Source organism: Melospiza melodia, chromosome 21 (genome assembly GCF_035770615.1).
Source record: "Melospiza melodia melodia isolate bMelMel2 chromosome 21, bMelMel2.pri, whole genome shotgun sequence".
In the NCBI taxonomy this organism is placed as follows: domain Eukaryota; kingdom Metazoa; phylum Chordata; class Aves; order Passeriformes; family Passerellidae; genus Melospiza; species Melospiza melodia.
In genome coordinates this window covers 10437995-10464346 of record NC_086214.1, presented here as the reverse complement: position 1 = coordinate 10464346, position 26352 = coordinate 10437995, and the positions used below count along the sequence as shown (strand labels likewise).

The 26352-nt window shown below is 44.1% G+C and overlaps 1 protein-coding gene and 1 long non-coding RNA gene across 2 annotated transcripts in view; one reads left to right on the top strand and one right to left on the bottom strand.

Annotated features, from left to right (window-relative positions):
- Positions 1–16077, bottom strand: part of TAOK1 (TAO kinase 1) — a 62469-nt gene extending 46392 nt beyond the window's left edge. The window contains exon 1 of the mRNA XM_063173667.1: positions 15948–16077. The gene's annotated coding sequence lies outside the window, so the exon portion shown is untranslated. The remainder of the gene's footprint in view (positions 1–15947) is intronic.
- Positions 16078–16861: 784 nt separating this feature from the next.
- On the top strand, positions 16862–25359 carry LOC134427684 (uncharacterized). The gene is made up of 2 exons (XR_010030214.1): positions 16862–17680; positions 21652–25359. It is a non-coding gene; the product is annotated as an uncharacterized LOC134427684 (long non-coding RNA).
- The last annotated feature ends 993 nt before the right edge of the window (positions 25360–26352 follow it).

Genomic DNA, 26352 nt, shown 5'->3' with positions numbered 1-26352 from the left:
TACACTGCCTTACTCTTTTTCCCACACCAGCATTACTGTTTAGAGTTTTCCTCCCTTTTCAATATGAGGGATAAGCACAAGGAGAGACAGAACTGTTCCCTTAAGCCTGTTAGCTGAAAAAAGCCAGTTTTGTCTCCCTTTATGACGCAGGAGAGAGCACTGACTTCCCAGACCATCCTAACAGCCCTTCCTCACATCTGTCCCAAATGAAGTTGTTTTTTTTTAAATCCTCCACCACCATTTCCCACATCTGCTTACTTCCTAGATAAACAGCACAAAAGTTTAAAAATCACCATGGCACCAAGGGATATATTCAAGTCTTTTGCATCTTTCCATTTCTAACTGATAAACCATATTTTTCTAGTTCATATATTTATATATAATAATTCTAAAACCCCAGAAGATTTGTTGTAGAAGCTCTGATGTCACTTTCACACAGGAACACACATCCTGGCAGTGAGAAATGAGACTGAAGCAGAAGTTTGTAAGGGCCTGCTTCCCCAATTCTGGTAGTCACAGGTTTGTGTGCTACATTACAGCTGTTCTGACTGCTGACATCTCATCTCTTATGTACTTATATACCCATTACCATAGTAACCAAATTCCTCTGAACATATAATGCAATTTTTGTATCTGGTGTATTAGAACAAAATTATTAAGGTTACAAAGGCAAGCATTCCAAAATTAGAAAGTGTCAGAATTCAGACTGCCATCTCCCTTGCCAACCCATCTTCTTTTGCTGCCTCCCTCCCCATCTCCCAGGCTCCCAAGTCACCTCTCCTGCAAACCTCCAGCTCCTTTCTCTGCAGTCCCAGTTTCACTGCACTCTGTCCTGACATATTCTTATCTCTCCCCTCTCATCTGACTTTTATACCTCCTGCATTCACACCAGGCATTTTCCTCCTCCACACTGCCTGAGTGCTCTCCAGGAATGATTCACTGAACACAGGGCAGATTCCTGACAGTCTAGGAACTGGAAACAAGAGGAGCCTCTCCTGCAGGAAAAGGTCCTTCTGATCTCTCATAGTCCAGGGCTGGAGCATCTCCTGCTGCTCTCCAGGGATAACTGCCTGCTCCAGCACCAGGAGCTGCAAAATGCCTCAGCAACACTCAGTGCTGCTTCACCCTCTTATTGCCACTGCAAAGATGGGTCCCACTGGGGAACACACCCCCATCTCAGGGAGTGATGGCAAATACAGTCTCCATCTTGATGGAACTCGACATAAACAAATTAACCTTTATACTTTACCTCCCTATAGCATTATTTTATACACATAAATATGCTTCTAGGAGGTAGACACATACACAGAATGCTTAAGAGCTGTGTTTTCCCTGAACACCAGCACCTGCAAGCACTGTGGAGTCAGGAGCTGAATCCACTGCAGTGGAACACACCCAGAACATTCAGCACATCTGTCCTTCAAGTTTCCTAAAAACTCCATCAAACCATGGACTCAGACATCCTTGTGCATGGCTGCCTCTCCACTAGAGAAAAAGGCTGAGTTGATACATAATTCTGCGCACACAGAAGGTAAATGACGACACCCTTTCTCCAAGAACCTGCTCTTAAAAAATGATCTGTATATTTTCTGGTTTGGCAGTATTACTAATTGTCCTGAACATAAGGAATGAAAGAGGTAGGTCAACATCTGCACCTGAAGCAAATACTTGCAACAACAATTCATAAACATGGCCCACAAAGCAAGTTTAATGCCCAGGATTCCTTCTACCTCAATTAACTCTTAGTATTTTTAAAAAATTTTCTCTGATACACAACTCTTCAGCTCTTAAGTAAGAAACGCAGCATTTTTTTCTGGTCTGAAGAGAGGAGAAAAGACCTTAAGCCACTTGTATGCATCTACCAAGTGCTACAGCATTTTAAGGCTGGAATGGCAATTTCAGCTTATGTAGAAACACATCCATCCTAAATGTGACAGAAAACTGTAATCAGAAATTGCTCTGTTTCAACAGCACAAATCCAAACACCTCTATATTTCACAGGTTCTTTGTGTGCTCACACATAAAGCCACTTAATCCAGCTGTTCTCAACAATCATTCACAAAAGCAAATGAATGAAATAGAAATAATTAGTAACCATTTCCACTCCTACCATTTAACTGAGGGGAACAATAATTTGACTGCTTCAGTCAATGGACAAAACTATTTTCTGTGCATTTAAACAGAAGGTTAATTGAGATATGGTGGAACCAGCTCTCACACTTGGACTTTCTGAAAACAAGGTTGTCCTGCCTGTTTCAAGGACTTTGGCCTCAGCTTTCTCAGGAAGTGAGGCAGGAAGCTTCCAACAGGTGACTTTTCCAAGACCGAACTGATCTTCAGGACATATAAAGGAGTGGTGCTGCAAACAAAAAGGCAATTAAATTAATCTTATTTTTCTCCCTAAGCATTCCTGCTGGCAGGGAGTGGGCTGGAAGGCTGTGTCCTGGGTTGGGCTGGCTGCTCCAGGAGCTGCTGATCTGAAGGCAATCAGTGATTTGGCCCAAGCTAAGCCACACTGCTCAGAGCCATCTAATGAAGGATGGGAGCTGCAGATGATTAAAGCTACTACCCAGAGCAATAAGCACACAGCACAGCTGGAGCAGGACTGAGCTCCATGGTTTGAAGGGCCTCCTTAAAATGGTCTGCAAATGTGTGACAGGAGGGGCCTGGCTCTAGCAAGACATGAAGAAGCAAAGCATCAGGGAACAAGGAGAGTTACAAGACCAGTTCCAAGACAGCAGTGGCACAAGGGATCCTGCCAGAGAGGTGCTAGAAATTTTCAAAAATCAGTCACCTGCTGGTTTGTTTTGGTGTTGGGTTTGTGTTTGTTTAGTTTTTTCCCCTCAAAAAAAGGGCTTGATATTTTTTCTCTATTTTCATTTTGGCAAATGGACGATTCACATCACACTCCTCTTTCATGACAGCTCCTAGAGAACCTCCCATTCCCCTGGAGAATTTATCAAACACTTTTAGACAAAGCAGAAGGAGTTGGCTGTAGGAGAGTTTCCATACTAGAGTGGTAAATCTTTGCAGAAGAACAGCTAAGTTGGTGAATAACAGAATCATGACCACTAACATCTTCTGCCTGGAGACTCTCAGCCTGCCTCCAGCCAGAGAACTTGGGGGCCAAAGGCTGGCTCTGCTCCAGTGGCTGTTTAGAAGTAGATGTTATCAAATTCCTTCCACATCTCTTTAGATTTCAGGAGACAAGCACCCACATCACACACACAAAAACCACCCTCACATCCTTTTGTCAGCCAGCTCCCTGCAGGGGCACAGAGAAAGGAGGAGCTCCTCACCCCAAGAGGCTGCCTGTGAAGGGCACAGGTAGGGTGGAACAGCAGAATAATACAGGACATTTTAGCACTACTGCAGTCTGCACTGCACCTTCTCCAGGGATAAATAAAATTCTGATCTCCACAATCTCCATGGCTGTCAATCTGACACCTTTTGTGAATACTAAATTCACACATACAAAGAACTTTCTCCTTTGTAGGTTTTGAAACATCTCACATGCCATTTCCTACTGGTAACGGAACAAGCAGCATAATTTCATACCTGGCAATTTGAAGCCTCTTTCAGCAGTTTGGAATAATGGATTTTGCCTTTTTGTTTGTCAGTAGGAACAGACAAATAAGAGGAAAAAAAACAACTGCAAAGTTTCAAGCAACAATTCCTGTATTAGAAGAAGAGCTATTTTCTGACTGTTCATGTTGGCTAATAAACAAAGGGAACATCAGGTGTCCATTTTATAAATTCTAAGGATCTTGGATTTTTGAACTGGGAAAGTAGGACAACCTCCTGATACCTTGGGCAGATACATCCCTAACAACCAACCAGCAAAAAGCAAGAACTGCTCCCTCATCATGCATGCAGCTCACCCGAGCAGCCCAGCTGGACAGGGAGCTACTGAGAGCTCAACAGGCCATGCCAGAAAACACTATTTACTTTTTGGACACAAGCTATAAAGAGCAACCAAGAAGTAATTAAGGTTCTTGAACATAACAGGGCAAAAAATATCAGCTCCAGTGTTGCTCACTGCCCAGAAGTTCTTAATACATCTGGACAGCTTCTCAGAGACCACCAGCCCATCCTCTCAATATCAATACCCAGTTTAGAGCCTCCAAAAGCCTCAAAAGGCCTCTCTGCAGATTATTTTGCAAAGTCATTCTGAATGAGGGAATATCTAAAGCTCTAGCCTGAAAAAGAATAAACCTATCCATGTTTGCAGGAACTGTATTGCTCAGTATAGCTAACAAGCTGCATGAGAGCCAACTGCTGCCAGGCCACAAAAGGGCTCCCAGAAAGAAGGAAAAATTCCAATACATTCTTATATTAATATAATTCCAAAGGCTTGAATAAAAATCATCCTGGTTATATCAGCCCAGCAGTTGGTTTTGGCTGCTCCCCTGACTCTGGCCAGGGCCCAAAAGTAATCTTGGTGGAAGGCTGCTGCTAGTACTACCTTGATATCTATACAAACACCTCAAATGTACGGGACGGTTCCCTGGTAGAAATTCACATAAGCACGGCAAGAAGACACTGTGCAGTGCTCATTTAAATATCTCCAAAATAATCAAAACCAGAGAAAGATTATATTAAAAGATAAAAGATCTCGGAAAGGGATATTTGGATATTCATGAAGTGCCCCTATATTTGCATCTGGCACAAAACATGCATCCCATCCTCCAGCAAGACAGGAAGGAGTTATTTTTGAGAACTTGATAGTAACAACTGAAAAGAAATAACTCAACTTCTCTCACTCTCTTTTTCTATTAAGCTAATTCCTGTTGTATAAAGTCAGCTTGAAAGCTCCTTTCAAAGCCAAAGGGGGAGGGAGGATAGGAAGAATCAGATCTGGTTGTTTTTTGCATTTGCCATTCAGGTCTCGTCCCCCCGTTTTGTTTTCCTGGAGGAGGCGGAGGCGCAGAGCTCGCACAGTGATGACATCACAGCCACAAAAAAAGCCAAACCCAAACAGGGGGGAAGCAGCTCTCCCTCCAACAGCTCTCCCTCCCTGCCTTCTGCATAATTCAAACTCACTGGGGCTGGGGGTAACCAAATATTCCTTCAGAACCCTGGCCCGTGTGAGCAGCCCGTGAAAATGGGGGACAGTCCTGCTCCTTTTCAGGCCAGGCAAAAATCAAGTTAAAAAGTGTTTAGCTACTGTTCCCCTCCAGAGATACCTTGAACACTACATTGTTTTCTGCCTGTTTATACCTGTTTTATTGTTGGTCAGGAATTACACAGGCAAGTGGCTTTTACCATGATGAAATAAAGCAAAGTACAGCACATTTAAGTCACTCAGCAAACTGGAAGCTGCTCTTTCTGAAATGCATTATAAAGTTATTTTTTCTGTATGAGGCAGGCACTCTGAGCAGCATCCTTCCTGCAGAGCAAGGAGCCACGCTGCACCAGGAGCAGAGGAACTGCTAGGTGTGCATGCATGCAGAGTGCAGCACCTGCACAGGATACAAACACACCTCTTGTGGTGAAAACGTGCTCATTCCTTGTCTGTATTTATTAAATCTCAGGAAAGGCCCTTGACAGAACACGTGCACTCACTGCTCCATGTCACAAGGAGATTTACCCTTCATCTAATACCTGACCCAACACGTTGACATGATTGGCAAGCTCAGAAATAGCAGGTTTTAAGTGAGAAATACCTGCCAAATCTTGGAAGAAAATCTCCATTTAAGACACCAAACTAGATAGCACACGACCACTCTCCTTGCTTCTAACAATTTATGACTTAATTTTCACAACAACAACAAAAAGCAGGAAAGAGACAGAGAATTACAGAAGTGGAAGTTACTAAATAGTCAGTGGTCACATGGTTCCACTTATACCTACTGAACAGCACAATGGTGACAAAGCATCTGATTGCTTTTGCTGAGATTCTTTGGTAATTGAAGATGAAACTAAGAAAACTGCCATCTCTACCTTATGTACAAGCTCAGTTCAGACAGAACACTAATTATTCCTCAAAGCAGCAAAACAAACCCAGACTTGCTATTAACTTAGGGACAATGCTCCACCAGGAACATCAGCTAACCAGGGACTATTCTCAGATTTTGTCCCCAAAAGTATTTTTAAAATATGCCCTCACAGAGGGTCTCACATTCCTCCTCAGAACTCAAATGTCTTGTTATTACTCTACATTAAATACTAAGAGAAGGTTCTTCATCCAAAGGGTGTTGGAACAAGCTCTCCAGGGAAGCAGTCACAGGCAGAGAGTTCAAGAAGTGTTTGGACAAAGATCTCAGGCACATGGTGGGATTCTTGGGGCACAGGAGTTGGACTTTGATGATCCTTGTGATCCCTTTCAATTCAGAACATTCTGTGATCAACTACCCTGAGAAAGCCTCTCACAACAATGACTGATTTCAGATCAAATGCAATCACAGATTTCTGTAAAGCAGCTGATGTTTTCTATAGAATTTGACTTCCAGCAGTGAAACAGTAAGTGCATTCCAGGGTCTATCTGAAGATCTCAATCTCCTGCCTCAGCGATTAAAAGGAAGGAAAATGAAACAAGCAATTGCCTTTAAGGAAGCATCAAAACCAGGTGGGAACTCCAACCCAAGATGGAATTCTGCTTCTAAGTTTGAAGTCTGAGCTCTGCTGTCTTGGATGGGCCCAATGGAGCGTGCTGAGTCCTGCTGGGTTGACTCCAGAGACCAGTCAGGACAGTTGGACAGTGACCATCTCTGTAATTTTCTGTTTACATATTTACAGAATGTATTTAAGTGGTGAGACCGTATGTGTCATGTCCTTAGAAATGCTAATCACAGACATGAAATCACATACAGAAAACCCCTAAATCAGCAGGTGCTCACTGCCTCCAAACCAGAAAATAAGCAGACAAGTAGAATCACAACTCACACCATCCTCTCCTTCCACTCATGCTGCTCCATATCATCCTTGCTTCCCCAACACCTATGTAAATAGGTAGGCAGATTTTGCAACAGGCATAATGAACAAGTATGAACTACTTCAAACCAGCACAGGTAACATTAGTTTCAAAGCTGAAAGCAGCTTTTGGAGAAAGCTTGCTAAATTTCACACTCCAGGTCTGTGGCAACATGGAACAAAAATCCCTTGGAAAAACAAGGTCCCAAAATACTGAGGACTTTCACACAGGTACTCAGACTTCAAGGTTTTAATGCTTTTTGGGGGTTATTCTAGTTTAAAAGGATGACTAAAGCAACAATACTCTTTAATTTTATTATTTCCAGGTAAGCCCCAGCTATTTTACTGCACAGATATGCCTTAAATGAATCCCCACACTGCAAAGACAGGTACAGCAGAATCTAGATCAGATGAAAGTTACTGGTGATGAGCTGAGCAATGGCTCACCCTGCAATGCTTATGGATTCCCAACAGGCACAGGGGCTGGGAGCTCCTCTTCCTTCCCAGGGCACCAGGTGAGAACCCTTTCAGCTCTTTACAGCAGTGTGCATTTGCATTACACAGTAACTAGACCCTGAAGAAAAGGTGAGATTCAGCTGTGGCAGAGACTGCACAAACAGGGTCAAAGATACACTCTGCCTCCACAGATCTCCATAAAAATGTCCAGACAATACCCAAGTCTTTCCATTTTATATGCACAGGAATATTTTTAACTTAGATGGGCAGTCCCTGGTTATCCCTGTGCGTGACTGACTTCAAAAATGAAAAAACTTAAGTTTGTTGTTCATCAAGTTCAGGGACTGATTTACAATGCATTAAAAGCTCTTTTCAGATTTATGTTAAGATAAAAATCAGCAAAAAGTGTCAGATCATAATAACAAAGAATATTAAAATTTTCAAGATTTAGCCAGCTTATTCATGAGCAGCATTAAATTGCCATTATGGCACGAAAAATCTACACAGTGCTCCTCTGATGAAACAAGAAACCCCAAACCCCATCCCCTGCATTTTCAGCAGGTCGGGCTGAGTTTCAGAGGGAGATTTGGGACAGTGCTGCTGCTCAGCTTTGAGGGCTGTGCTGCTCCACCACACCCCACAGGCAAAGCAGCATCTCCTACACTCCTGCTTCCACCTCACAACCTGGGAGTGCTGATGCAAACTGGGAGCCAAGGAGACAAATTCTCCTACACCATCACCACCAGCCATGCTGAGCAAATTGCTCATTTCTCCACCTGTACTTCAGCATCCCCACCTCATAAATGTAGAAAATAAATATGCCTTTATCATCCATCTGAAATACCTTGAGATTTGTGGGTGAAATTCAGAGCACAGAATTACTATTATTATCCTGCTAATTCAGAGAAAAGCATAAAACTATCACATATGTAAGATAATATTTCTTTGCTATAGCTTAAATTTCTATTTGTGTATTAATATTTCATTTCTCATATTAATATTAATTATAACTATTTCTGTTTAAACATACAATAGTTGTAATACCTACAGAAAAACATTGTGATTATATTAATTTATAGTCACTAGAGTAATTACTTTTCAGTACCAGAGATTCCCACAGCAATGGGAAGAATATTCAAATGTGGATCACACACCCTGGTGCTGGACCAGCCCCTGGAGAAACTCCAGAGCCCAATGTGACAGCCCACCTGCACAGTGGTCCACAATTATAAATTCCAACAACAGAGGTAAACACAAGAGACTTAAAATAATGTGCTAATTAGTATTTTAAACATATAAGGGCCATTCGAGAAAAAGCACTAAAATACCTGGGAAAATTTAAGGGCTTTTCCAAAATTCCATGTCAAATTTTTATTCAATAAACTAGCAAGTAATTCTTTAAATGTTCTTTATGGTTTTGTGACTAATTATGAGCTAGTGAAGGTAAATCATGCACTTTATAAGTAAACTATTTTCACGTTAGTCTAGTATTCAAAGCACTCTGCATGTTATTGTCAAATCAGGAACGAATCTTTTGCCCAGTCTTGTTTTTGCAAATAAATTTACATCATCAGTATTGTAATGAAATCAAAGCAAAGGTGAGGATGAAGACTTCCTTATTCCATAACATTTTATTTTGGATAAAAAAAACACGTATTCAGATGTCTTCTGAAGTACAGATTATCTTAGTGTTTGGCTCCCTGTGCTCTGTCCCTCCAGTCAGCAACAGAAATGTTGAATTCTCTGGTCAGTTCAGGACATATGTGTAGGCTGATCTGCTAAGAATGTGGTCAACTACTGAGCTAGCAGCTGACAGCAACATCTTCTGAGAGCAGAAGGAAATATCTCCAGTGATTGTCATGCAACCACCTAAATTCAGCCCCAGCATCCTCACTAAGCCCTCCTCTCCCCCTCCACGAGCACTCCAATTTGTACAGATCTGGCCACTCAAGGTGGCTTCTGGAATGGAGATGCTCTAGGATTTCCTTGCCCATGCATTGTGCCAAATGAAGGGAAAAATAACCTTCCATCACTTACAAAGGCCAGATGATCAGCATTCAGATGGGTTTGCCTGCATTCTTGCTGCAAAACGGGCAGGTCCCAGCAAGAATGAAAAGGAGGTTCTACCACACACCTCCAGCCAGAGACTAACCTAGTTTTGAACACTTCAAAGCATGTGTTAGAGGGGGTTTGTGTGGAAAGGGAAGAAGGAAAATTAAGCCAAAAACACAGGTAAGAGTTCAGGGTTTGCCTATATGGCAATTAACCCATAATAAAAATGAAGCTTGGCATTCTTTGCAAGGCACTGCCTCTGAAATGTATCATTATTTCCTTCCCAACTCTGACATGCACTTCTAGGAGACGACAGGAGTTTCTGTCAAGGCCAAGGTTACCCTCTTTTTTAACTGAAGCTGCAAGCCCTCATAAAAACCCCAATCCAAGAGCCTGGCTGCACACCCAGATGTACCAAGCCAGTATAAAGGGGGGTTTGGACCAGCTCAGCTGATGCCAGTGAAAATCAGATCACTGCACCTTGGTCTGTATGGGTGGCAAAACCACATTTGTGCAGCCAGTCCAGCACATAATTCCCAAGACAAGACTTGGATATGCAAAGATCAATTTAAAAAGCCCAAGGGGACAGAGGAGAGTGATGGATTAAAGGCAGAAGATTGGGTGCTGTGCACAGCCCCTGTGTTCTGTCTGACCCTCAAAGAGGGACACAGCTTACCTAGGGGTACAGGGCAAAATCATACCAAAATAGATTCCAAACCCAGGGTTTAACTAGTTTGCTATCTAGGCCAGGAAACAGTTCTGGAACACATTTAACACAGTTTAATCGCATCAAATCACAGCTGGCCCAGAACTGATTTTAACAACTGTCAACTGCTCCTTGAAACAGGCAAAGCCAAAAAGAAGATCACAGCACACAGTTTACAAAGAGCACAGACACAACCCAAACATCCAGAGCAGCAGCAGCAAAGCAAGGCACATTCAAATCCCATGATCTTTATTCAGATTGGGTTACAAGGAAGTGGGAACTGGGAGGAGTTAATGTTAGTGACAACTGCAAGGCAGAACTAAAGGAGAAACATGTTGCACTGCCACCAGGACACAGCTTGAGAAATCCTAATACTGATGGAGAAAGTTACTGCACTACTTACTGAAAACCCGTGGCCTATTTGAGAAACAGCACTAGCAAAAATAACCTCTCCTCATATCTCATCTCAGCTGAGGAGGGAGGGACAGTCACCAATTAAAAGGGGACTGAGGTGGGAAATGAGAACTGCATATTAAGAATGGTGAAGGAGGCAAAAATAACAAATATGTGCAATAGCACATGAGATTCTTTCCAAGAAATCTCAGTCCAACATTTCTCTGGGCAAGGGCTCATGGGTCTGTTAATGCCCTTGAGCAGTGGAATGTCAGGGAACAGGAAGGATTGCTGGGTGCTTGAAAACAGACTGAACACATGGATGGGGAACAAGCCAAAAGTGCTACAAGAAATGCTCCCCACACTTCCAACATACTTGCACTTGCATATTCCTCCTTCCCATCCTCCTGGACCCCAAAGCTTTCCAGACATTAGAAATCAGCCAGAGCAGAGTGAGCTGAAGCTGAACCAGGAATGCAAAGGGAAGGACTGATCCTCAGGGCCTACTCCCCCAAAATCTGTGTTTAGCAGTGCTCAACTAAAGACAGAAGGCTAAAGGAAAGTAAAAGAAGTTTTAAAATTTAGGTGAACTAAGTGAAAGGCTGAAAGCAACTTTATTCACATTTTAAGAAATCAAATGTAATACATATTGGCTTTCAGTCTAAAGCCATAGCAAAAATCTCTGAGATTAACAGTAAACATAAGAAATTTTCCTTTCAAATATGGATTGATAAAGCTGACCTGCAATAAAAGCTTCCAATGAAACTCACAGGCACTGTTCCCCCACATTCTGATAGGAGTCTGCCCTGTAAACATGCTGAACTCAATGAGCATAGCAGAAAACTGTTTTTATAAAATTACATCTCACTCTAAAGAAAATATTTGTATGGCTGTAGCCAGGAGTGTAATAAGGGTCATTGGAAGATCACAGGCACAGAAAACTGAAGAGCCTGCCAGCTTTAGAGCTTTGTGACTTCTACTTTTTTTCCTCAAGATCTAACTTTTCCCCCAAACCAAACATTTCAAGCCTTTTCCATCCTGAGGACAATACTCAATATGTAAATCTCATGCTGTCACCCCATTCTGACCCCTAAAGAAAAGTCAAAACTGTTTCCAGCCAAGCAATACAGCAGGCAAAACTACAAGCTACTGTCCAGTTGTATTAAGAAGCCATCAGCACTCAAACTCATGTTGGACTGTCCTCACCAACTCCTAAGAGAAAGGAAACCTCACCTCCAAGCTATAGGTGTGTAACTAATGCTGTAGATCTGTCCTCAGCAAGCTCTGATTGAACTGGAGAAACTTCTTTGTTTAGACAAAACTTATTGCTGCTTTGGCAATTTCATGTTTTGTTTACAGTGGCTACCTTGCCTTTTCTTCTGGCAAAGAAACAAAGATTTAGCAGAATGTGAAAAAAAAAAATAAAAATCAAGACTAATAAGGTACTGATTTCTCATCAAGTATTAGAAGTTCCTAATGGCTACTCTTTCACAATTAAAAAAAAAGCTGTAATTCCAGTGATCATCAAGTATTTGTTCAAAAACTGCTTTAAAAACCACGTTTGGAGCCCCCACTGTGCTGGCTAATGTCCATTGTGTTTCTAAGGGCCTTCAGAAAGTGTTCCCTCCTCCATGTTCTGTACTGTAAATGAGCACTTAGGCAAAGAGGAAGGAATAGTGTGTAAAAGCCAACTCTGATTTTAAACAGCTCTCTATCTTTTTCTACTATTTTTTGCACACTTCTTCCCTTCAGACACTTTGCATTTCACCTCTGATTTCATGTTTTTATATTTTAAATTTTTTCACAGGAAGGACTCTCCCTTCACATGAGGGGTTCAGTGATTTTCTGACCCTTTGTCCATTGAATTTTTTTCAGTCTCTTCTCCACAGAGAAATCAATGTACAATCAGCAATGCCTCAGCATGTTAAAGGACAATAAAAACAAAGAATCCTGAACCCTAACCACTACAAGTTTAGCAAAGAGTGCCACCAGCCACCTCTGCCTTTAAACCTCTCTGCTGGCTGTGGTGGTGCAGCCCAGTTCCTGGGGTTGTCTCTAACCTCACCTCACTGTGCACTGAGCATTTCAGACCACCAAGCTGACATAAAACCATATTTTTCCTTAGCTTAGCTTTCTGCTGGTGCAGGATCAAAGACCAGAGCCAATGGAATGACACATGGAGAGAGGTGGGGGACAGGACTGACACCTCAGTGAGGGGAATTTGCCAAAGAGCACCAGGCCTCACACACCAGGGCTTCATCCTGCACTGTGTCCATCCAGAATGAGCACTTGGTGGAGAAGAGTAGGATACACTCAATATTATGCAGGAAAATACAGATGTGGGTCTCAGAAAGTATTAAATCATCCTGCTCTGTGCTGTTACAGGCAAGCTTGTCCCAAGCATGGTTAACCAGGAGAGGACAGAACTGAAACTCTGCTGTCAGACCCAGGAAACTTTCCAGTTCAGACATGACTCCAGGCCAGGGTTGGAGCTCAGCTCTTCCCTTTGTCCAGGATCACAAAAGGAAATAAAAGTAAAATCCTTGACACTGCACAGCACACTTGAACAGGAAAAAGGTAAGGGCCCCCCAGCAGCACTGCCATTCAGAAGGCAAGAGCATGGTTCATCCCTGGTAACACCAAAGATTTTTCTAATTTCTAGTATGCACTTCAATCTAACAGGATGTTGTTTACATGATTTTAATATGAACAGGAACACAACAGAAAATGCTTCTAAGATAGGATCTTAGTGATTATGGGAGTGTTCTTCAAAACACACTGAGAATGGAATAAGGCAAGTGGTATTTACCATAGCTTCCTCACCACTTCTGGATCACAAAGAGAGCCAGATCAACCCTAATTATCTTCTAACTTGACAAAATACCTATACTGTCAAAAAAACTTCTATGAGGCATATTTTGGAAATGACCTTACAAGTTTATCCTCGCAGAAGTGACAGACACCAGCAGCAGTACATCCAGTCTGTCTTTGCTAGAAAGAAAACTACATCTGAAAAAACCAAGTACCTGGAAACCACCTAATGTTGAGTATGCAAGGGTTGTGTCAAAGTGGAACTCACTACTGCAGAGTCAGCTACCTACAACATCTTTAAAACAAATCTCTGAAATTGCTGCCATATCTATTGTTCTCTACAAAACATCCTCATTACAGGAAATCCACTACTAGGATACATCTGAAGATGTAATTATTAGTGTGATATTTGTTTCTCTTCTAATGAATCTCGCCAAACATAAAACCTGAGACTGTCCTACTACTCATTAAAAACATGTTATTCTGGAGACAAAACTGGTGAATAGAGCTAGAGATGAAAACTGCACAATTGGAAATGTTATTTAGCTGTAAGTAAACATTAAAAGTTCTCCAGTTTAGCTTACACTGGTATTTAACAGCAGGACATAGATAACTTTTTCAAATAGTCTAACTTGAGGCCTAAGCCACCTTATCTGTGCATAATTTTAATGCCAACATCTGGTCCTCTACAGGCAACACTTAATTCATTCAACTTAAAAAGAAAAATAATATCCAACTATCCAAAGAGTTTGTAACTTCAGGCAGCTGTATTTCAGCAGGATTAAACTTAAAATTAGGCTGTTCCATCAGAACCACCTTCTCTTCACTGAGATACTGTTAACAGAGGAGAAAAACCTTCTGTCAAGTTCAAAGGACAAATTGAGGTTCAAGTTTATCAATGTATTTCAGCCAATGGATAAAAGGAAGAGGAGTCCTAAAAATGGCAAACAGACCAGTCAGAACTAGGCCAATGTTGTGGAGGACCTAATGTGAAGGCTCAAGCCAATCGTTGATTAGGTTTGCCCTTGGACATAAGTAGCAGAAACTATGGCACACTAACTATGAGGAGGCACAAAGGCAAGGAAAATACAGGCTCAAGAAAAGCATACCAAAACCTGTATTTATTGCAACAGAAGTTGCTATTCTGTAATCCTGAAATATGAAAACAAGCCTTCCCTAGTGTCAAAATGTATCAGTTTTCCACGGTTTTCACTATTATGTGCTATCTGGTAAAGCTGTTTTTCAGACACTGAGAATCTGAACTATATTGTTCAATTTTATATATATATATATATATATATATATATATATATAGGGTGGTTTTTTGAAACGTTTCATCTGAAGCATTCCAAGCTGATAACCTTTATCCAAATACATAAAACAAGAGCCATGTCAAATGCACTATAAATAGCATTAATAGTAAGGAATCAATAACATCCAAACCTTTAGGTAACATCTTATTAATCCGCCCTTGGCATGCATGGGCACACTGCTGTAACGGCTCTCAAAATGCAATAGTCAAAGGTGAAGGACACAATTTGTTCAACTAGTTAATGCAACTGCTATTTAACCAACAGAGCCACTAAAATGCCACCTAATGAAATACTCCGTACCATGATAAGCAGCAGAGACAAGCACGATAAACACGAAACGTTTTTCTAAGAAAATATATTAGAAGTCCTCAGGGCTGTTACCGATCTGTCATATTTTCTTCCGAAGGCATGTAAAGATCTACATTTGACAACAACCATTTTAATCTGTGGTTCTCTCCCCCCCTCCCCATTTCTTGTACCGCGCCCAACACAATGGTACAACTGCATCTCCCAGGTATCGCCTTGGTATTTATTTCTGCTTTCACAGTGACAAAGGTCAACTCTGATGCTCCAAAGATGCTTGCAGCAAAGCTGGGTGAGAGATATTTCTAACGACATACCCATACGCTGGGTTACAGAAATCCAGCCTCCATGAGATGTTTTAATCTGACAAATTAAAATGGTTGGGAAACGCTATTTGGGTAACGGAATCGGCCGCCACAAGCATTGCTGAGAGGGGAGCAATAAAAGGTCTTTAAAATAGGTCACTTTCAGCCAAATCCCACACCAGCACCGAACAAAATGGTATATACACTGAAAACTCACCGCTTGGGGAGGAGCGAGGGGCATGGAGGAAAAAAAAAAAAAAAAAGAAGAAAAGAAAAAAAAAAGGGAAGGGTGAAAAAAATAAAAGGGCATAAATCCGCGCAGGTCTCCGAGGGACCCCAAAGCCCCTCTGGGGGTCGGGGCTCGGCCGGCGGAGCCCCCGGGGGAGCCGCAGACAAAAAGGGCCGCGGCGCTGGGCACGCCTGGCCGCGGGGCCGGCCCCGGCCCCAGCCCTGGGCCTCCGGCGGCCCCTGACAGCGGGGAACACCCCTCCGCCCGCGGCCGCCCCTCCGCGGGAAGCGCCATTTCGCCGCCCGCTCCCCCGCCGGTGCTCGGCGGCGGCGGCCCCGACCCTGCGGCACTGCCGCAGAGCGCGGCGGGGGAGGCGCCGGCCCCACCGGGCCGCCCCCCCCACCCACCGCCTCCCGCACCCTCCCGGGGCCGCCCCGGCCGAACCCCCGTCGCGCTGCCTGCCTTACCCTCCGCCGCAGCCGGGCTGGGAGCGCCGGTCGGCCCCCCGCGGAGGAGGAGGAGGAGGAGGAGGAGGAGGAGGAGAAGGAGAAGGAGGAGCGGGGCAAGGGGCGGCGGCCCCGCGGGGGGAGGCGCCCCCGGAGGGGCGTCGGGCCCGGCCCCCGCGGGTGCCCGGGCGCGGCGGGCACAAAGGCGGCGGGGCACGGCACCTAAGATGGCAGGGCGGGCGCGGCGGAGCGCTCAGCCGCCGCCACCGCCGCCACTACCACCGCCGCCGCCGCTGCCTGGGCCCCGCTCGCCGAGCCGCGGCCAGGCCGCGCCGCGGAGGCGCGGCGTGCGGGAGGGCGGGCGGCGCCGGCCGTGCCGCCGCGGCGGAGCGGGTCCGTGTGCCGGGCCGCGATCGCTGCCGCCGCCCCGCCGCCACCTCCCCTCAGCGCCGCCCGGGCTCCGGCTGCGCCGCCGCCGCCGCTCCGCGCTGCCCGCAGCCAGCGGCCCCCGCCCGCCCCTCTCGCGAGACTTCGCCGCCCTCTCCCTCCCCCCCCACCACCGCGGCCGGCGGGAGGGGCTGGGGGCGGCGGGGGGAGCAGGGGCGGGGCCGCGAGGGGGCGGCGGAGGGGCAGTTGTGGCGCGGGGGCGGGCGGGGCTGCGTGAGGAGCGGGCGGCGGGCTCGGGGGTGCCGGCTGCGAGGGGCGGGCGGCTCTCGGTGTGAGGGTCTCTCCGAGGATGGAGTGTCGGTGTGAGGGTCTCTGTGGGGAGAGGGCGTTGGTCTGGTGGGCTCTTGTGAGGAGGGGGCAGCCGGTTGTGAGGGGTTATGGGGGGCGGAACCCTTGGTGTGAGGGGGTCTTGGAGAGGGGTCGTTGGTGTGAGGAGAGGGTAACCTAACCAGCTGTGAGGAGGGGTTTTGGCGTGAGGGGCAGTTTTAGGGGACAGGTGAGGGGTTGCTGAGGGATAGGAGAACAGGAGAGAGCTGGCTGAGGGGAGTTTGGGACAGAGGGTTTGTGGAAGCCCCGTGTGGCAACACTGAGGGCTGAGTGGGGCCTGAGGGAGAAGATGGTGAGGGGCTGCTGCTGAGGCCATTTGAGCTCAGACAGCATTTTGAGGGGCAGCAGGCCTGAGGGAGAATGAGGAAAGGTGTGGGAGGGAGGCAAGAGAGGTGAGGGGCTCAGCAAGGGGATACATGGGGCCAGGACGTGTGTAGGGGAGAGGCCTGACACGGGTGGGAGCTTTTTGAGGGCAATGTGGCAGAGGATAGTGGGTTTGGGGCAGGCTGGCTGTGGTGAGGCCATGGAGCCAAGTGGAGCTTCCTCTTTGGCCAGGAGCAGCTCATCTACAGGCAGTGACAATCCCAGGAGGTAGTAGGTGACTGCTCTAGTGCAGCTGCCCTCACCAAATGGGTGTATTTCAGCTGCCCTTGGCCAAGCTGTATCTGGGTTGTGGCCAGAAGAGGGAAAAAAAATCTCATGGGTTGAGCACATGGTCTCCTAAACTGTACCCTTGGCTCACAGTGGTGGGTGTTGAACTTGGTAGGTTGTTGAGCCTTTGTGTGCTTTGGTATCTCCATCTACGAAGCAGAGATAACAGTTGGCTTCATGCAGGGATTAATTATCGCATCTTGTAGTCACGTATTTGTTTATTTGTTTTTACTATAGATTACAGCTGGAGGAATTCTAAACAGTCCACTTCTCCTTGTCATGGTGTTTGAGCGCATTGTGCTCCTGTCTGAACAGAGGAAATCACTGAGGTCAGTCTCCCTTGTGTTTATCGTTGCTTTCCCTTTCAGAAGTAGGGGGACAAGGAATCATCAAAATAACAATTTGTACTGACATCCTGATAATAAATTAATAGAAACAGTTACATAAGACACAAAGTTTGTCAAAGGTGTGTTTGTAGGGATGGCTTCCGTTTTTAACTTCAGAATTACACTGCAGGCACAGTGCGCTCTGTTATAAAGTATTCTGCAAATACTCAATTTTGAGATGTCCCCAGTAGGAAATTATACACCTCTGTAAATCCAGTATTACTGCTACTGCTGAAATAAAACAGATGAAACAAACGTCCTTCCAATTTCCACATAATCTAACAGAAAGCTTTGTATCCAGCAGGTGTTGAGGTGATCCTGGATACAGCTTAGGTGAATTTTGCATTTACCTTTAGACAGGCAGAGCTATTGGGGATTTTAATTTGGGATGGGGAGACACCTGAGGAATGTTATTGGCCGTAACCATTGTGGACCACATCTAGAGTTTTGTGAACTTGTCCCAAAGTGGTCTGATACTTTGCCTTTTCAAATCCCTATAGGAAAAGTGAGACAAACGTGGATCACTTCAAACATATGTTGTTGTGGGTATTGGGAGAGGCAAACTAAAGGTTTATCTGATGATCTCAACCTTGAAGTTGGCAGCTTTGACAGGAAACTTGGTTTCATTCATCTGCCAAAGATATTTGTAGTGTATCATTTGACAAGTTAAAAGGCATTTTTGTAATGACACAAAAATAAAACCATCCGCTTTCTGAAACTACAGTTTCTGTCTTCAGAAATAATATGGGAGGCACGCTTCTGGGGAAATTAAGGGCATGTTTAAAAGGTAAACATTTGTGTTTTCAAATTTTGGAAGAATGGTGTTTAATGTGAATCTGCTCAGTGTGGCCTATTGATTCTAATTTGGTTTTGTACTTGTTTTGTCGAATTAGTGGGTATAATTTGCTTTTGGAGATGGGAGAACAAAATGGAGCAGTAAGAGAGAGTGATCCGCCCACGGGGTCAAAAGGTGGAATTAAGAATCAGGTTCTTCTGAATCTTGATCTTGTACTTCTTCCTGCAGACAAATTGCCTGTAAAGCTCATGAATTATGAGAGCTAGCAAGGTCCATGGAGCTAACCCAGCAAATGCCAGCAGAGAGTCTGGGCCACAGCTCTTAGTGTTACACACATGAAAGATAATGAGAGGTCTAGGTAAAAATCCTCAGAGTCTCTTAACAGTGGCTGTGGAAAAATGTGAATAATGCTTTGCCCTTAACTATCAAGTATTTTACTTGAAATGCTAGATCTGCATTTGATATGTATTCAGTGACTGCTTCAAAAATATACAGTATAGTCTGTGAACAGACTGGAAAAAGTTCACTGAAATTCTGATGGAACAGCCAGTGTGAAATTTATGTTTATTGTCGCCAGCTGAACTAAACAGCACATTTAGCTCTCCTAGTCCATTGCTTTAGGTGTGTTCTTGCTGCCTTCTCAAAACACCATACTAAGTATCTAGAAAGTTACTTCAGCTTCATTTGCTAATTTCCTGATGCAAATTTAGTCCACTTAAGAACTAAACAGGTTTATGTATGTCTGCATCTGGGATTTGCACCAGTCTACCTGTCAGATAGCTATACCCAAAGTTAATTCTGTCTGAAGGAGGTGCCAGAACATCAATAAATAAATATTACAAATTGCCTAGCGGTTCAGCTGACAGGCAGAACTGGTTTCAACACATTGCTCTCAATGTGCTGCTGCAGAGCTGGCCCTGGACTAGACCCATAGAACATTCCAGCATGGACAGGACCTTTAAGAGCTTGCACCAGCTCTCCATGATATTGTAGGAGAGGAAGCAGAGAACAATGCTGAGTCCAACGGAAACTGTGGCAAGAATTTCTTCAAGGCACATTGTAATTACTCGAGCAGGGAGTTTGGCCAGGACATTGGGGTTAACACCCCTGCTCCTGTAGAGGTGTCACAGTTTATTTTTTTTAATGACTTGAAGTGATGAGAAGCTTGGCTTTCTGCCTCAGCAGAATGACACCAGTTCAAGCAGTGTAAACTTCTTATGCCAATATGAAGGTGCTGGTTCAGAACCAACTCAGAGCAGTGATGGGGCCTAGTACAGTAATCATTGCTTTATAAATACTTGCAGTAGATAAGAAAGATAAGAGTGTGATTAGGGCACAGTTTCAGGTGCTGTAATTATAGCCATGCCTTCCTCAGCCTTTGGTCCAAATGCTGCTTGAATCTGAACATTTTTAAGCAAACAATTGTAAATTTTAGAAGAAATCATAGAACTTGAAGCAGAGAAATATGGTTATTAGTTATATAGCAGCTGTGGACAGCAGTTATCAATGCTTTTTCTTAGAAACTTGTTATCATACAAGCAGAATGTAATTTAGCCAATTCTTTCATGCCATTGGGATTTTTAGAAAGTGTTCTTTGTATGTATGATGTACTAATTTAGAAACTAACTTTCTGCTTGTTTTCTGCTTGCTGAGAAGATAAGCACTTGTGTGTTTTAGTGAATGACTAGTTGTGCAATGCACAAGTGAGGAATTGTTTTGATTTTACTAGCACATGAAACCTGCCATCATTCCTATAGTGCACTTTGGGCCATTATTATGGGTTATGAGGTTATACAGGAAAAACATGTTCTAGAGAAAGGCTGGTCACAATAAACGAGGTAGAGTCTTCCAGATTACAGCAATCTGGTTTTGTATCAATGATGTCAATGCTTGGGCACATCCACTGGGATGAAGATACCATGGCAGGCAGTGTTCCTCTGACAGTTCTGTTGTAAGGACAAAAATGAAGCAATACTGACATTGTTACGTAACTGCTTTTGTATTCTATGACAACAATTATAATACTTCACTCTTCTCTTTCCTTTTGTTAGATGCTCCTTGCTGTGCACTTATGATTGTTCCATGAGTTGAGCGGTTTTAGCTGTTAGGAAATGGGGAAATGGTGGCACAAGAAGAAGTACTTGCCGAGGTCATATGGGAAGTGAGTGTCAGAGACATAAACAGAATCTCAGCCTTCTGACTCTGCCCTCTGGGAAACCAGACAAAAGTGGAAAAGTGGCTTCCAGTGTGACTCAACAGCTTTTCCTTCCCCAACCACTGCCATGCTGGGCAATTACAAATAAATGCCAGTAGGTCATTTCCACCTGAGTCAAGCAGGTTTCCAAGGGACTCTAGGTACCATGTCTTCTGCTAGTGAGGGCTCTTCCATGGGCCTTTGCAATAAATTTCCTTTGAAATCTTCTCAGAATTTTGGAACTAACTGTTTTTTGGGCCATGACAAGGAGAGTCTGTTTAGGTATCTCAGCAGGGCTGAAGGGGGTTTTACTCTGGCATTGGTTCAGAATACCTGCAATGGGTACATGGACCAGTATTATGGAGTGACTGATGGAAAGAAGCAGCACAGGAAGGGCCTTGGCTCTGGTCCTTGGATGGATGGGTAAGAAGAGGCCTTTGGCAGAGAAGGAAGAAAGGTGACTAATAATGTGAAACTGGGAGGAAACTCATTTCAGTTATGCAATCTGCTGGCTTGCTTTCTCTGAGGGAAGACACCTTTTGGTAGTTGTTCCACTGGCACTTGCTGCTCATGCTGTCTTCTGAATAGAAATCTAAACCAATTATTTCTCTGCTTGACTTAGGAAGCTTAATTTAGCTTCACAGCAATGAAAATACAACAGCATTTAATTTCTTTGTTCTCCATCTGCAGGATTTCTTTTAGATTTATTTTGTCTCTTCCTTTTATTATTGGTTCTTTTTCCTGGCTGTCCAGTAGTTTAGCCAAGATGAAGAAACTTTTTTCTGCTATCATGCACTTATTCCCTATATCTCACTTGTTCCATGGTTTTCTGTGTCCTTTTTGCTCATTTCCAAAGCTTCCATGGAGAATTTTGCCGTGGTGGTTCAAGAAGTTGCTGTTGTCTGATCTAATCCTTCTCCACAGGTTTTCCCTCACAGCTGAGCCAGCAGAAGAGAGTGTTCTGTGCCTGACCCTGCTGGGTTAGTGCTGCTGTCCCAGCTCAGACCCCAGCCTGACAGTGCTGTGACTACCCTGGGCTGGCTGGTGCAGGGATGTGTATTTGCCTCAGCTGACCATGGTACAGGGAAGTAGCCTCTGGAAGAGTTTGCTGGAGAGGATGAGTGGAACTGCTGGACAAGAGTTGGTGGAACTCCCTGGGAACTCCTAGATTCCATATCAGCATGGTGGCTTTTCCAGTGATCTGCCATGAACAGCTCTCCTGTTGACCCTATCTAGACCTTGATCTCTTGTTTTACAGATTTTATAGGTAAAACAACATTTTACATTGTTGTAAACTTGCTTCCAGGCACTGATTCTTATAACCCCTAAGACAATTGTGAAACTGTGGCCTTGCTCTTCAGCAATTCTGCAGTCACCTATCTCTGAGACATTGTATTTCACCCTAGAATAAGATTCTAGACCAAAAAAAGAGTTAGACTGCATACAGATTAACAAATGTGTTGCTAGTATCTCTGGCTACTGCAGCATGACTCACCCATCAGTGCTTGTCAGAGGCTGCCGTGACCTCATTGAAAGCTTCAACATCTCTTATGTGAAGGCAGGTTGTAATCCAGTGTGGGAATCCTAAATAGGTGGGGAATGAAGTTCTGAGATTGTGATAATGCATACATCATAAACATCTCCCTGGAAATCAATTATGCCCTCACCAGGAATATTCTTACAGGTTTCTGAGGATCTCTTGGTGCTAAGCCTGCCTTTCCCTGCTTTCATTAAAAAAAAAACCACCTGTATTATTCAAGACAGCAACAGAAATCAATGCTGGTAGGAAAATTTAAGAGTGAATGGGACATGTCAGGGAGGAGATGCTCTGTTATTTGCAAGGACAAGAAAGAGCTGGTGGTTCCTTTTTATTTATCACAGCACCTACAGACTTTATTTTTTTCTTATGTCAGTAATGGGGCTTGTGGTACGCAGACATCTGCTGCTGCTCAAACTGAAAGTGAAATCCCTGGCTGTTGGTCTGGTTGCTGTCCTAAGGACACGTGAATGTCTGCTCCTGTTTGGCTGTATGTAATTTCTGTATGTGGCAAAGCTGTCTGCGCCAGCCTGGAAGCTTTGTCCATAAGCAGCAACAGTTACTGTCTTGGTTTCTCAAAGCTGCAGCTCCTCACTGGTTCCACAGAGCTGCTTTGTCACAGAGTGTCAGTAACTTTGTAGAAGTCACTGCATCCTCTGCTGTGCTTGGGATCAATCTGGCATCTGTCTGAATGTATGTATGTCCCTCCTGCACAAACTTACCTGGTGAGTCTGTTCCCTTACCCTTTGCCATAGGTACATGGTAGTATGACTCCTGTATTTCTTAACAGTTTTTAATCTTGAGTGTGGGACAGGGATTGTTATTATTTTGGGATAGGGGAAAAGGGCAAAAATCCTGAGTAGATACATTTTACATTCTGGTCCTTCTTTAAGGAAGGTGTAGCAGGTCACAGAATCAATGCATGCATATCATTTGTAAGGAAAAAATAGGTGACTTTAGGCCTTTTTATCCATGATTCTTTACCACAGAGATCAGACAGGTGCTATATCTCCTTAGCTGTTTGTGAATCCATGGGGAAATAAGTTGATGGGTCTGCACAGTTTCTAGTACTGAGCACTGTGCATGTGCACACAAAAATACATCTAGTTCTAAAAAATGTCTCTGATGTTCTTTGTGCAGAGACCAAGGCCTGATGATGTTTGCAGACTAGGCATATCTTTGCTGGATGATCTGATGGATTCACATCATGATGTACTTGGGCATAAGAGATGGAATCTCCATAAAAGTGTTGTCCATGCTGCATTCAGCTGTGGGGATGTTGCCTTAAATGATTGATCTAGTGTTTGAAGTCCTATTGCTTGATTTACATCTTGATTTTTAGTATCTTGGCAGACCTTTGTCTCACACAGTAAAGCATACCTGGGGTTCTAGTAGAATTCTGCCCTTAGGTCAAGCTCAACCTCATTGCTCCTCCCTGCCTTCAGCTGGAAATGGACAGACACCATTTGTGACTGAATATCCTGAGTCACCGATTCCCAGCTGGCATGTGCGCTGCAGTTCCGTCTCTTCCTTTCCGACTGCACTCCCTAGAGGAGATTGGGAATAACTGCAGTCGTCAGCTCCAGCGTGGTGTGTGCTCTTGCCAGGATCCACACAATTGGTGGACAATCCCTGTCTACGTCTATGGGGTGAGCTGCATCTGATTTGTTACTGTATGCCTGGTGTTTCCACACCGGAAAATTGAACATGTGTGGGAATATTTAAAAAAAAAAATTCTTGATATTTTCTAGAAAAATACCTACATTGTGGAGGTGGTGATAGAGTATCTCCATTAAATAATCAGTTGAGACAAATGATAATGCCAGTAATGCTCTCACAGTAAGATTGTGTGATAATGGATGAAAACTAAGAATCTAGAGAGATGATAAAAGGTGAAGTAGTTACTCCCTACACTAGCAAAATTCTGCTACCAGGAGCATGAGTCCACCATGCAGGAGCTGATAGATTATCTGTTGTGTCAGACACTTGTGCTGTGTTTATTATCCTGCTTGTGCAGTGTCCCAAAGAAAGGCTGCTTAAGCTCAGCAGGGGAATTATGCAACATGTTGCTATGTTATTCCATCTGACCAAAACATTTTCACTGTGTAATGCTTGCTGCTAGTTTTGTGCATAGCTCTGGGGAAAGCTGAAACACAAACCACTTCATTGAGCTTTTTGATCCAACAGGTCTTGACATATTGCTGCTGGACACATCTCTGTGTCTGATGTGAACTGTGACAGTTCCATTCTGTCCTGCTAAAATAACAGCATATTAAACAATACTATTCTGTCCATGTAATTTCCACCTATTGGCTAAAAAGTTAAATTCTTATTAAGCTAGTTTCAATTTACATGTCATAAGATATTAGTTAATGGTCAGCTGATTTTCCTGGCATGAAGATTGCAAAGTGTATAACACAGATTAGTGCTTGTGTGGGACCAAATGAGTTAAACCAGCTCCTTCTGCTGAGATACCCAGTGAAGTACAGCGATGGTCTGCATATCAAATCTGTTTGCAGCAGGTCACCAGTGTTTGCCTGGGACAGTTCATCCTGTTAGCAGGCACTGATCCGGCTGCAGAGGAGATATGTGGCTTGTGCTGACTCATGAAAGCAGGTGCAAGTTGCATCAGTGAAGTAAGGAGTGGCTCACCTTAGGAGCAGGATATAGGTTTTAGTGTAAGAACTGTTAACAAATCACCTTTAGAAGAAAGTTGGGGGGGAAAAAATACAGGAGAGACACTTTGAAATCTGACTTGATAAATTCTGATTCTTCTTGCTGCATCAGGGGCTTGTTCCAAATGGGGAAGGTGTGGAATTGTTAACACCACTGAGGTGTCTTGGGAAAACGTGCACTGTAGCTGCAGACAGCAGTTTCTGGCACATTTTCTGGGAGGGTTGAATGACAGCTGTTCATAAACTGTCATATAGTTACTCTCTTGTTCCTTCTTTATAGATCTGACTCATCTCTCCCTGTCCTAAACACACCAGTTTGTTTGGGTTTTTTCTCTCCTCTCATTTACCTCATATCTCATATCCTTCAAGATTCCTTTTGTATCTCTGGGCTTAATTCTATTAAATCCAGTTCCCTTGACTTTTACTTTGCCTGTGCTTTGCATTTGCTACAGAGCCCCAGCAAACTTGGCAGCCAACCCTTGGGCACTCCAGAGAAAACAACTGTCCAGACCAGGCACCTTCTGCCCGATGCCCTGGATGTACCCCAGAGCTCCCAGGAATTACTCTGGATTCAGAACAACATGTTGCTATGCTAATGATTCCTTTCTGTTCTTCCTCTTAACCTACACAGAGTTACATGCCCCTGACTTCTCAGCAGGCACTAGTCTAATGTTTATTGATCTTTTACAGAGGTCTGATTCAAAGGAAGATTGATAAAATCTTGTCCGGTGTTTTTGGGAACTTATAATTGCACCTGCCTCCTCCTAGGGAATGAGGCAAATGGGACTGAAGGAGCCCACAGAATAAATAGTGAATAAATAGTACCTTCTGCAGAGCTGGAGATAGTGCAAGCTGGAGGCCACCACTGCAAAGGCCTTGCAGAGCCTCTGGTATCCAGCAGAATTCAGGAAGGTGTGTTACCCTTTCCTAAAAGGAAGGGAAATCAAATCTTGGTCTAAAGACTCCTATGGCATGGGAAGGGCACAGAAGCTTTAATGCAAAGTTGCAAGCTGTGCCCGTTCCCAGTTAAAGCCCCTGTTGCCCTAGGCAATCATTGAGCCTGTCAGTGTCCTGCAGCTTTCATACAGAGATGTGACCAAAATAGCTCCACAACTTTACAATGTGGCTAAAAATAGCTTGCAGGTCAGCTTTTTTCTCAAAGGTGGTGGCGACATCAAGGGGAGAGCACTCTTGCTCCTGTTCAGTGCAGGTAGAACTGGATAAACAAAGTGGGGACAGCAGCAGTTTAGCTGAAAAGCCTTGAGGAAAGAGAGGTGATAAGAGATGGGAAGGGACTGGGGAGAGACGGGCTAAAGTGTCAAAGGCATGGGCGGACCCACTGCTGCTGGCCAAGTTGGTGTGCTCATACCCAGACAACTTCTCCCTGGGGTTTTGTTTCCATGATGTTTGAGA